Here is a 10,782-nt window from a genome sequence, read left to right as displayed (position 1 = left end):
AGGCATCTATATGAACTGACGGACGAAGTCCAGAGGTTCATAAAGCAAGCTCTGGACCCGTCAGCTTACCGACTGGCCCTGAACGGCATTCACAGGGCGTCAGTCTCGAGCTATGCAGACTCTAGACCTGTGAAAGCCGTTCTAGGCATACCGCTCCCGGACATAGACGAGGCGGATCTTCATCTGCCTCGGGAGACACGAACGACAATAGCCCAACTTCGCTCTGGCTACTGCAGCAGGTTAAACTCCTACCTGAGTAGATTGAAAGAGGATGTTCCAAATGAGTGTCCGGCTTGCGGAGAGACCCCACACGACTCGAAACATATCTTCGCATGCCCGGAAAACCCGACAACCCTATAAGCTTTGTCCCTGTGGACTATCCCAACAGAAGCTGCACGCTTTCTAGGGCTGCCGTTAGGGGAACTTGCCGACAACGACTGAGATACCAACTGTCCCGGGCGGGTTTGTTGTAGCCGCTACAACAACAACAACAACCTTTTGTAGATAACACCATTCTGCGTAGGCGGCCTTCGGCCGCACTTAGGGATTATAACCCTCAGGCAGTAGAATTCCCCTTTCTGTTTTGCGAAGAAAAGGAGCTGACCACCTTTTGCAGAGAACACCTTTGTATATTTTTATTGCTTACTGCGTTATATCCTATCTTCTTTTGTCTCTCATTCTTTTGCATATTTTGGAGTTTTACAGCTGAACTTCGCCATTTAATTTGCATATGCAACCAAAGTGAGACGCGTGATTTTGAAGGTGTTTTTATTTAATGAATTGTGATTAATTGATTAATATTAAAGTCGTAAAGCAAGTTATAACTAATCGAGTGAAGTATAAAGTGAAGTGGTTGCTTTTAGGAGAATAGGAGTGATAAATGTACGCTAATTTCCGAATTTTACAAAAAAGGACACATTTCAAACCCAATTTGTAAATAAATTAGTGACCAAAATTTTCAAATGTGAGTGTTAAAGTAATGCTAAAAATTACTAAAATAATGCACTATATTCCTACCAACTTCGCTCTGGCTACTGCAGCAGGCTAAATTCCTACCTGTCTAGGTTAAATGCGGATGTGCCGAACGAATGTCCGGCATGCGGAGAGACCCCACACGACTCGAAACATCTCTTCGCATGCCCGGAAAACCCCACAACCCTAACGGCGTCGTCCCTATGGACTGACCCCATAGAGGCTGCACGCTTCTTGGGGCTGCCGTTAGTGGATCTCGACGACAACGACTGAGATATCAGCCGATCTGGGCGGGGTTGTTGTAGCCGCTACAACAACAACAACAACAACAACAACTCCTCCCAGATCGGTTGGTATCTCAGTCGTTGTCGTCGAGTACCACTAACGGCTCCAAGAGGCGTGCAGCCTCTACGGGGTCGGTCCACAGGGACAACGTCGTTAGGGTTGTCGGGTTTTCTGGGCATGCGAAGAGATGTTTCGAGTCGTGAGGGGTCTCCGCATGCCGGATACTCATTTGGCACATTCTCATTTAGTCTACTCAGGTATAAGTTTAACCTGCTGCAGTAGCCAGACCGAAGTTGGGCTATTGTTTTTCTTGTCTCCCGAGGCAGATGGATGGATGGATGGTCTAGAGTCTACATAACTCGAGACTGACAGTCCCAGAGGCTGCTTAATGAACCTCTGGACTTCGTCCGTCAGATCATATAGATGCCTCCTGACGTGTCTAGGCGAGGGCTCCTCTGTAAGTAGCTGTCTGTTTGGGTGGCCGCATCTGTGGCTCCCAACCAGAAACTGCTTGCAGTGCATTATGTTATGCTCCCTAATTGGGAGCATTTTCGCCTCGTCAAGGAGGTGGTGTTCGGGTGACATCAGGAGGCATCTGGTCGCTGGCCTAAGTGCGGTGTTCTGTGCTGTGACGATATTTGATACCTGCGCTGGGTATATAACTTATACTTTTTTACTTATTTTACTTCAATATGCTGCTTGCTGCGATATCGGCACATGCTCACTGTCAGCTTCTTGGCGAGGTATACATTAATCTTAAGCTTTTCCTTTATTTCATAAAGATGATGTTCTTAAAAAAAGAAGTTGCCGCTGCGCAGCAGAAACCTAATTTTACATCGCTGTAGTAGCCTGCAGAATAAATAACAGCAAAGAAATGTCTGTTTCGCTTCATGCAAATTCTGCACAAAACAGAACTCAACTATGTTAGTTCAACAGATCAACATTCAATCAATCGAATTAGATTTTAATCCATGCATATATACTTATGTACATAAGTATGTTCAAATTAGAAAACATATGGGAATAGACAGACGTCTAGCCGAATTCCTTTTTTCCAACGCTGAAGTGGTATTGCACAAACAACAGCAAATCAATGATGTACATATGTATGTATGTCTATTTGTTGGGCTTCATGGGAATTCGGCACATTGTTTTCGCGAAGATGATAAATTAGCAAGTGCGTTAAAGGTTGAGTTTTTTGGATTAGTGGAATTTTGTTACTAAATAAAAAAAAAACTTTAAAATATCATAATAGTGCGAAGTGTTTAAAAATGCTTAAAACTAAAACGAAGTTGTGAAGACAAACGAGAGCCGCAAGGGCAATTAATTATATCTGCGTTTATTTATCGACCTCAAATCAATTATATAGGTGATTTTTACAATACAAGTCCATCTACACACATCAGTGCCCTACCTATCAGTGTTAGTGAAAATATAATATCGTTGCCTCAGTCCCAAATAGAGTTGTCCGCCACAGTGTCGTTTTTTACCATCAGTGCTGCTTCAGTGTTCGTTCCGTAATTTTTTATACACTAAAAAACTACTACAAGCAAGGGCTGAGGCGACCTCTTCGGTTTGGCATTTTTGCATTGATCTTATATCAGAGCGCAATTTATGATGCAATAATACAAGGTGTTATCGGTTGGCAACTTCTCGCTCTATTGACTGCCTTAGGTGAAACAGTGTTACTTCTTTAACAATTCTTTGCCTAACAATATAGTTGTTTTTTTTTTTTAGTATACACATTTTGAGTTTTCAAAAAGGTACTTTATCTTATTTTATTTCATTTCATTACGAATATACTATAAAAAAATCAAAAATCAAATTTTGTTTAGAAAACATGAAATTTTATATTTTTCCCCCAAATGGGGATTAATTTCTTACCGGTTTTCTTCTTATTCTATTGAGCTAAGGCAGTGTCAAATAGAGCTGTCACAACTAATATCACCTTGTATTATTGCATCATGAGCGCAATTCATCTGTCTTTGCTATCAACAACTGTTTATCCGCTTGAAGAGAACTAATCACAGCAGTCGCACGAACTTGTTCATATTTAAGAGCAGCAATTGCTTTGAGAACTATTGCTGGCGAGATTGAAGTATTGTCTTCGTTTTCACTTTGTCCATTTTCACAGTGCTTCTGCATTACGACCGGTTGGGGCAAAATATTTGCACTAAGGTTTGTTGAAGCAGGCGAATTAGTATCAATTGCACTCTCCACATCACCAAGAGACGGAGGGGGAGAACGGCGAGATCTTCGGTGAATGTCCGAACAAATTTTGCAGAAAAAGCTGCTATTACAGCTGATCAAATAATCCAAGTCTACGGGAGAAATACCGGCACACTTAAGGTGGAAAAGTTCACTACATTTAGCACATTGAACTTTGGCTTTGTTATTACGGTCAACTTTTAGACCACAGAAACAAGGCATTTTGTGTAATTCTACAATTTTATTTCAAAATAGAGTCACTGTCTCGAGCACATTAATTTGTTTACACAATAAGCGAAGCAAACACAAAAATCGCGGAGCGCAGTAAATACACGTCCTCTCGCATTGACGATGTTGGTGTATGGTGTTGCTTGCATAGTCTTCTGTTCTCTTTTCACTGCAAGTTCAATTATTTTAGTATCTATTGCAAAATTTTATACAGACCAGACTAAAAAGTATAAAATAAATAAAAAAAAAACTTTTTAATGTACCACGCTTTTACATATGGACTAAAATTAGAAAATAATATTTCTCAGTCCCGTAGAACTTTATTTTGATAACTTTTGATTTTGAAATTTTAGCAAAAGTCATTATAAACAATTTATGAGATTGAAAATGAAAAGCGACAGGCGCATGTAATAGGCCTGATTTGAAATTGAAGAGTAATAAATGTATGTATGTGGGTATATTAATAACGACCGCTTAAAATCGATCTCAAATTTGTACTTTCGCTGTAGAAATTTTAGGTCTATGTTATGTATGTAGTTTGAATATTGTCAATTAAATCTAATGCTTTGTATTGCATGCGCTCCACGTTTTTCGTTTTCAATCTCATAAATTGTTTATAATGACTTGCTAAAATTTCAAAATCAAAAGTTATCAAAACAAATTCTATGGGACTGAGATATATTATAATTACAACGCTTTTATCAACTTGCAATGTTTGTATGTCCAGACCGCTTTGAATGTTGTATGACCAGACCACCATTTATACTAGCTACTAAAGCAACCCTGTTGGTAGCTGACAAGAAAATGTGATTAGTTTAACGGGATTTATATACAAAAACCAATTTAAATGAGTAATTATGCGAGGTATTTGCGTAATATATATACTCTTTTAAAATATAAGTCACGTATAAAAGGAAGCAAAAATTTCCCTCTCCACTTTCCCATTAACAATTCACAATAGAGCAGTTTTTTCACTTACCAACACTAGCCTTCAGGTCGCGTATTTTTTAACCGACCTGGCTGAGCTCGGATAAATAGCCGAGTTTGTGTTGTTGTTTTGCGTGTATTTTGTCATTTAAGCGAGTGTTCTTTTGTAGCTCGGTTGCAAAAGAATGCACCTACTATAAATGTAGCAAAGCTATTTATGGAAAATTCTAGATACCAACCTAGTCTAGATATCAAACTCGTTGTAGGCATCATATCAAGGAGATACAATTAGATGGCTCTAGATGTCCCCCGCCAGAAGAACTTAAATATTGCGCCTAAATATATGTACTATTTATATACGTCACAGCGGAAATGGACGACACGCCATTTCTTTAAATGAAATAAACTGCTGCTATATGTATGTATGTTTATACTAAACAGCTGCACAAGCACTACATAAATCGCTTGCAAGCCATCGGCTCTCATTTTAAGCACTGTAACTCTCCTTCACTCCCATAACAAAGCAACTGCTACACTCACGAAAGGTTTTGTCATACGAACGAATGCCGCATGATAGGAAAAAGAACAACAGAACAAAGCTGAAGTAGAACCAAACTGAATCAGAAGAAAATTGAAGTAGAACAAATGCGATGCTAAAATTTTTCAAATGGAAGTGCGCGCATCACTCAGTGGAAGTAGCGGCGACAGCGAATTCTTGCTTTGCATAAGTGCATACCCAAATGTATATGTATATGGATGTATGTATGTACATACATATGGGACCGCGCACTTCCTATACTAAAGTGTTTTACAAAAACAAAAGTGCAGAAGTGTTATGGCGTGCTTACCTAAATGAAGTGTGATATGTTTCCTTTTTACCACGCTTTTTTTTGTCTTGTTTTTGGCTAAGCATCTGCGATTTTGCCTGCTCCTACATATATGTACATATATTATGTATCTATGTATGTATTTACAAAAAAAAACACAGTTTCAAAATATGCATTTTTATTAATTACGGTCTTGACGTTGACTGCGAACTGCGTGGCTTGCGCTAACAATTGGTAATGAGTTGCTATACATACATGCAAATGTTCTAGTGCACTCGGTTGTCTTGCTATGATTTGCCGCTATTTTACTTCAACCCTTCTTTTTGGTTTTACAATTTGCTTCACCCCAAAACTCAAGCGCTAGCAAAATCGCTGTAGCAAATTCTATTTCGAATGTTGAAGTGTTTGTATTGTTGCGCAGCTTGCTATAGAATATTTTTTTTTGTTGCTGTTAACGCTACCTGTAGTACGCCGCTTGGAAGTACTGCATAGTAGTAAAGTGTGCCTTTTAGAAGGTTTTGCGCAGCTCTTTAGTTTATACTAAATGTGAGCAAACCACATTGTGCTTGCATAGTCTTCTGTTCTCTTCCACTGAAAGTTGAATTATTTTAATATATTGCAAAAATTTGTACAAACAAGACTAAAAAGTAGAAAATAAATAAAATTAAAAAAAAAAACTTTTTAATATACAACGCTTTTATAAATGGACTAAAAAGTAGAAAATAATATATCTCAGTCCCACAGAATTTGTTTTAATAACTTTTGATTTTGAAATTTTAGCAAAAGTCATTATAAACAATTAATGACATTGAAAATGAAAAGCGTGGGGCGCATGTAATACACTTGAATTGATATGAAAAGTAACATATGTGTTTATGTAGCAGAGCTGTGTAATGATTGAATCAATTGAGTGTGCATTCTCATTCTGTTCGTTTAAAAAATGTGATTGTTTGATTTTAAAAATTTAACAACCACTCTTGAGATTGGTTACAAATCGTAAACACAAAATATGTAGAGTGTTATGGAATGGTCGAGACCCATTCTCATAGAGAATGTGAATGCAAAAAAAAACTCAATCATGTATGATTGGACGTTTATGGGAATGCAATCTGTCATTATCAATCAGTACTAATACTATTTGTTGTATCACGGTTGAAATTTTTGTACTCAAAATGTTAAATCTGAAGATTGCCATCTCCCTTAAAATAACTAAACAAATAAATATTTGTTGCTGAAATATTTTCCTAAGTGTTTGGCCGAGCTTCTCCTCAAACTTTAGGCATGAGTTCTGTTGTTGTGACACAAATGGAGACACTTACAAATTTAAGGCTGACACCGAACGCCAAATGATTATATAAGAAGAGTTTTCAAGGTGGAAATATACTCGAAGGTTTGTCATTGCGTGCCGAAGGACTACTGCTATTTTGGGTTATGATCTGACCAGGGATCTAACCATGGTTCTGTGGAGTGGAAGTACGCACATGTATGTATACATTATTCCCTTATTTGTTCTCAAAATGCATGAAAACTATAGTACGCTTGCAAACAATTAATAACATTTTGTGATAAATAGTTTTACAAATGTATTAGGACTTCAAATTTGTGTTTTAGTAAAGTATAAATTAAATAAATTATTATTGTAAATTATTATTATAATAAATAGATATAAAAATGTTTACATCAATCATTTGTGTGACAGAAAAGGCGCACGCTACAAATCGGAGGAGAAGCTCGGCCAAAACTTTGCAAAAGTGTCAAGGCCAAAATATGATTATTATAAATAAATTTAGTTTCAAACAGGTCGCAACCCTCTTCAAACACCTCAAAAGTATTCCCAATATTATTTAGTTGTGAGCCCGCATGAGTCCGAAATTACCATTTTTTACCAGAATTTCCAAATTTTACCGGAAATCGTACTTTGTTTTCTGGCAACTGAGAGGACAAATAAGAGTAAGTAAGGTCACCTCTTCGTCAGAAGCTACCAGTTTTAGTCCGACGATTTGTTGGTGGTAAATTCTGGTAAATGTGTCAAAGGATCCGATGTAGTGTGTTTGACAACCAAATTGTAAACAAAAGAGAAGTGCACTCTGCTAATGCATGTTGAAAAGTAAATAATTACTTGTTTGTGTGGATGCTAATGAATTTTGGTTAAATTACAAAACGCTTAAAAGGGTATTAGCCGTTATTTTACGTTTACAAACTTTGAGACTTTAACGCATTACCACCCTTTACTCTATATGCGCTTGACCATTGAACTAAGATTAAAATATATTTTACTATTCAATATTGGAGTTGTTGTGAAACAAAAATTTATAATTTATTGTTATGTATGCAAATGAGAACTACAATTATGAGTTTCGAATCTAAGAAGAAAATGTTTTTAAACACACAAAACAACACACAAAAGGTTAATAATAAAATTTGAAGGATTTAAGATATTGCGTGTGGTAGCATGATACGTCACAATCTTCTTAATTGTGAGGTTGTTGATATGGCGACGAAAAAGTGACAATGGAAACACATAGCTGAAGNTTTCGAATCTAAGAAGAAAATGTTTTTAAACACACAAAACAACACACAAAAGGTTAATAATAAAATATGAAGGATTTAAGATATTGCGTGTGGTAGCATGAAACGTCACAATCTTCTTAATGGTAATATAAGTTAGTTAAATTTAGTTATTACTTTTTTTTATAAATTTTAAGTTTACGTTTGTAATAATTTTCATGAACTTATCTATTAGGAGATCTCTTTGGAAAACTACCGTACATCCGATATCTATTAAAATTTTGACATCCTTACTTTTNAGTTAAATTTAGTTATTACTTTTTTTTATAAATTCTAAGTTTACGTTTGTAATAATTTTCATGAACTTATCTATTAGGAGATCTATTTGGAAAACTACCGTACATCCGATATCTATTAAAATTTTGACATCCTTACTTTTTGGAAAAAAATGTTCAAGGTACAAGTTTATGTGGAAAAAATTTATTAAACAATAAAAGTTTCCTTATATTTATGGAACTTATAATAGTAAAATGTTTATTTCATAACCCAGACTTTATGAATAGCCTACTCTATAAGTAATAGTAGAAATTCCGAATTAGTAAGTTCAGTCAAGATGTCATTCAAAAGTTTTGGAGAAAATCACTTTTCTCTTTTATNATACAAGTTTATGTGCAAAAAATTTATTAAACAATAAAAGTTTCCTTATATTTATGGAACTTATAATAGAAAAATGTTTATTTCATAACCCAGACTTTATGAATAGCCTACTCTATAAGTAATAGTAGAAATTCCGAATTAGTAAGTTCAGTCAAGATGTCATTCAAAAGTTTTGGAGAAAATCACTTTTCTCTTTTATGAAAATTTGGGACTATCTTATGTGAGTATTGTCGACAAAATGTTAGTCTATGAGTCAGGGGCGCACCCAGGAATATATTTTAGGGGGGGTTTTATATTTCTGAAGATATATCACCGGAAAATACTGAAAATTTTCTTCAGATAATACGCTCTTTAAAATATATTTATGCAAGTTTTATGTACAGTATGTAATAAATAAATAAACGTTTTAAAATTCATAAACTGCACTGTATTTACATAAGATTAACAGAACTCAAACACTTTTAACCGACTTCAAAAAAAGGGGAGGTTATCAATTCGCCGGAATACATAACTTTTTTACCACGTGAACCGATTTCAATAATCCTTTTTTTATTGGAAAGATGGTACCTCAAGGATCGTCCCGTAATTTGGTTTAGAGATCCGATGATTGGATAATGAAGAAATTGACGGTACCCCTAAATTTGAACATAAGAATTGAAGTCGGTTGTGTTCTTTCCTTAAAAACTACTTGTTTAATAAAAAGTTCTATAAACTCAAGATGCGCTCAACTTTCAAAAGTACCTAATAAAAAATATTAAAAATGACTCATTAAAAATAAATTTATTGATTCCATGAATTTTTGCACTTTGATGTTCCTTTTTTCAATTTCTGGTTTCTGGCTTTCGATAGAGATGGTGATTTTTCACGATTTCTAAATTTTTTTAATATTTCGAATACCGAAAAAGTGAACTGAACTCTCAAGAAAAACGAAAAATTTATATAAAACGACGGACGAGAAATGGAAAAGAAATTTTCTTCTACCAAAATTTCTTAAATCAGTTTGCAGCTCTCAAGAAAAAAATGCTCGTATATTCATTTCCTCATGAAAATTTACAGCAAAAGCAAAGCGCTTTTTCAAGCAACACAAATTATAATAAATATTTCTTATAATTTCCTTGAGAGCTGGATTCTTAGCTTTAAGATACAGTTTGCATTTGGGGTCATTAGCGTTAGGGGGGGTTTGAACCCCAAAACCCACCCCTTGTGTGCGCTAATGCTATGAGTGATTAAAAATTAACGAATAAATGGTTAATCGCGATTAATGATTAACATTAATTAAACGATCGCTGTGGTGTAGTGGTTAGAAGCGCGTACTACCATTCCCCAGGGTGAGGGTTCGAGCCCAACTCCGGCCAACATAAAAAAAGGAAATTTTTTATTGTAATAGTGGTCCGCCCCCGGCAGGAGTCGGCGTAAAACTATAGGTCCCTCCCTTTTGTGTGACAACATCAAGGCGCATGCCACAATCGGAGGAGTAGCTCGGCCAAACACCAACATACATATGTCGATGGTCCTCTGCAATAATGGCACAACTCAAATTTTCAGGTTTTTGAGTTTTATAGTGGATTAGGTTTATAAATAACCATATTCTTCTGAGGAAAATGGCATAGGCTTTGTTGTTACCAATCCGGCAGATGCCAAGTTTTGCCATTTGGAATAAAACCGAAGTAGCCAACCCTTACTACTGAACAGTGGCCATTCCCACGACAGCAGGTTCTACTTACCGGAATGACTCGGGTTTTACCCGACCAAGGGCTGTTGTTTCGGCGATCTAACCCCGTTTAGGTCGGAAGTTGTTCGTCCATAGGGCTACATTCACTACGTATTCTTCTACTCAGGGCTGGCATCGAGTCAAACCCAGGGCCAGAAATCTACACCTGCTGTGTATCCCGGAGACGACTACACCACAACTCCACCTCTGTCAAGTGTAATGCCTGCGAGGGGTGGAGTCACCTTAGAGTCTGCTCAGGACTACGGACACATCCACAGGGGACCACGTCGTACTTGGCCCCCTGTTGCTCAAACAGAGCAGCCTCCACGGCCAACCTCAGTCCACCCGAGCAGCCTCACACAGTCACCACAACACAACAATGTAATAACACCACAGACCATACCACAGCCACGACAGACCACATAACACACACAACCGCACCACCACCCACACGCCGCC

The 10,782-nt window shown here is 36.8% G+C and overlaps 2 protein-coding genes across 4 annotated transcripts in view; one reads left to right on the top strand and one right to left on the bottom strand.

The window, feature by feature from the left end:
* Positions 1–5,788, bottom strand: part of LOC108366087 (uncharacterized) — a 17,492-nt gene extending 11,704 nt beyond the window's left edge. Inside the window, exon 1 of the mRNA XM_017620374.1 lies at positions 5,469–5,788. The gene's annotated coding sequence lies outside the window, so the exon portion shown is untranslated. The remainder of the gene's footprint in view (positions 1–5,468) is intronic.
* The window catches only part of LOC108366088 (glucoside xylosyltransferase 1-like), a 57,519-nt gene that overhangs the window by 9,253 nt on the left and 37,484 nt on the right, over positions 1–10,782 (top strand). The gene's annotated exons all lie outside the window — the stretch shown is intronic.

This window comes from Rhagoletis zephyria, unplaced genomic scaffold (assembly GCF_001687245.7).
Source record: "Rhagoletis zephyria isolate East Lansing unplaced genomic scaffold, Rhagoletis_zephyria_1.1 Rzeph_scaffold_02131, whole genome shotgun sequence".
NCBI lineage: Eukaryota > Metazoa > Arthropoda > Insecta > Diptera > Tephritidae > Rhagoletis > Rhagoletis zephyria.
Note: the sequence above shows the minus strand (reverse complement) of the source record. Positions and strands in the feature narration are given on the sequence as shown.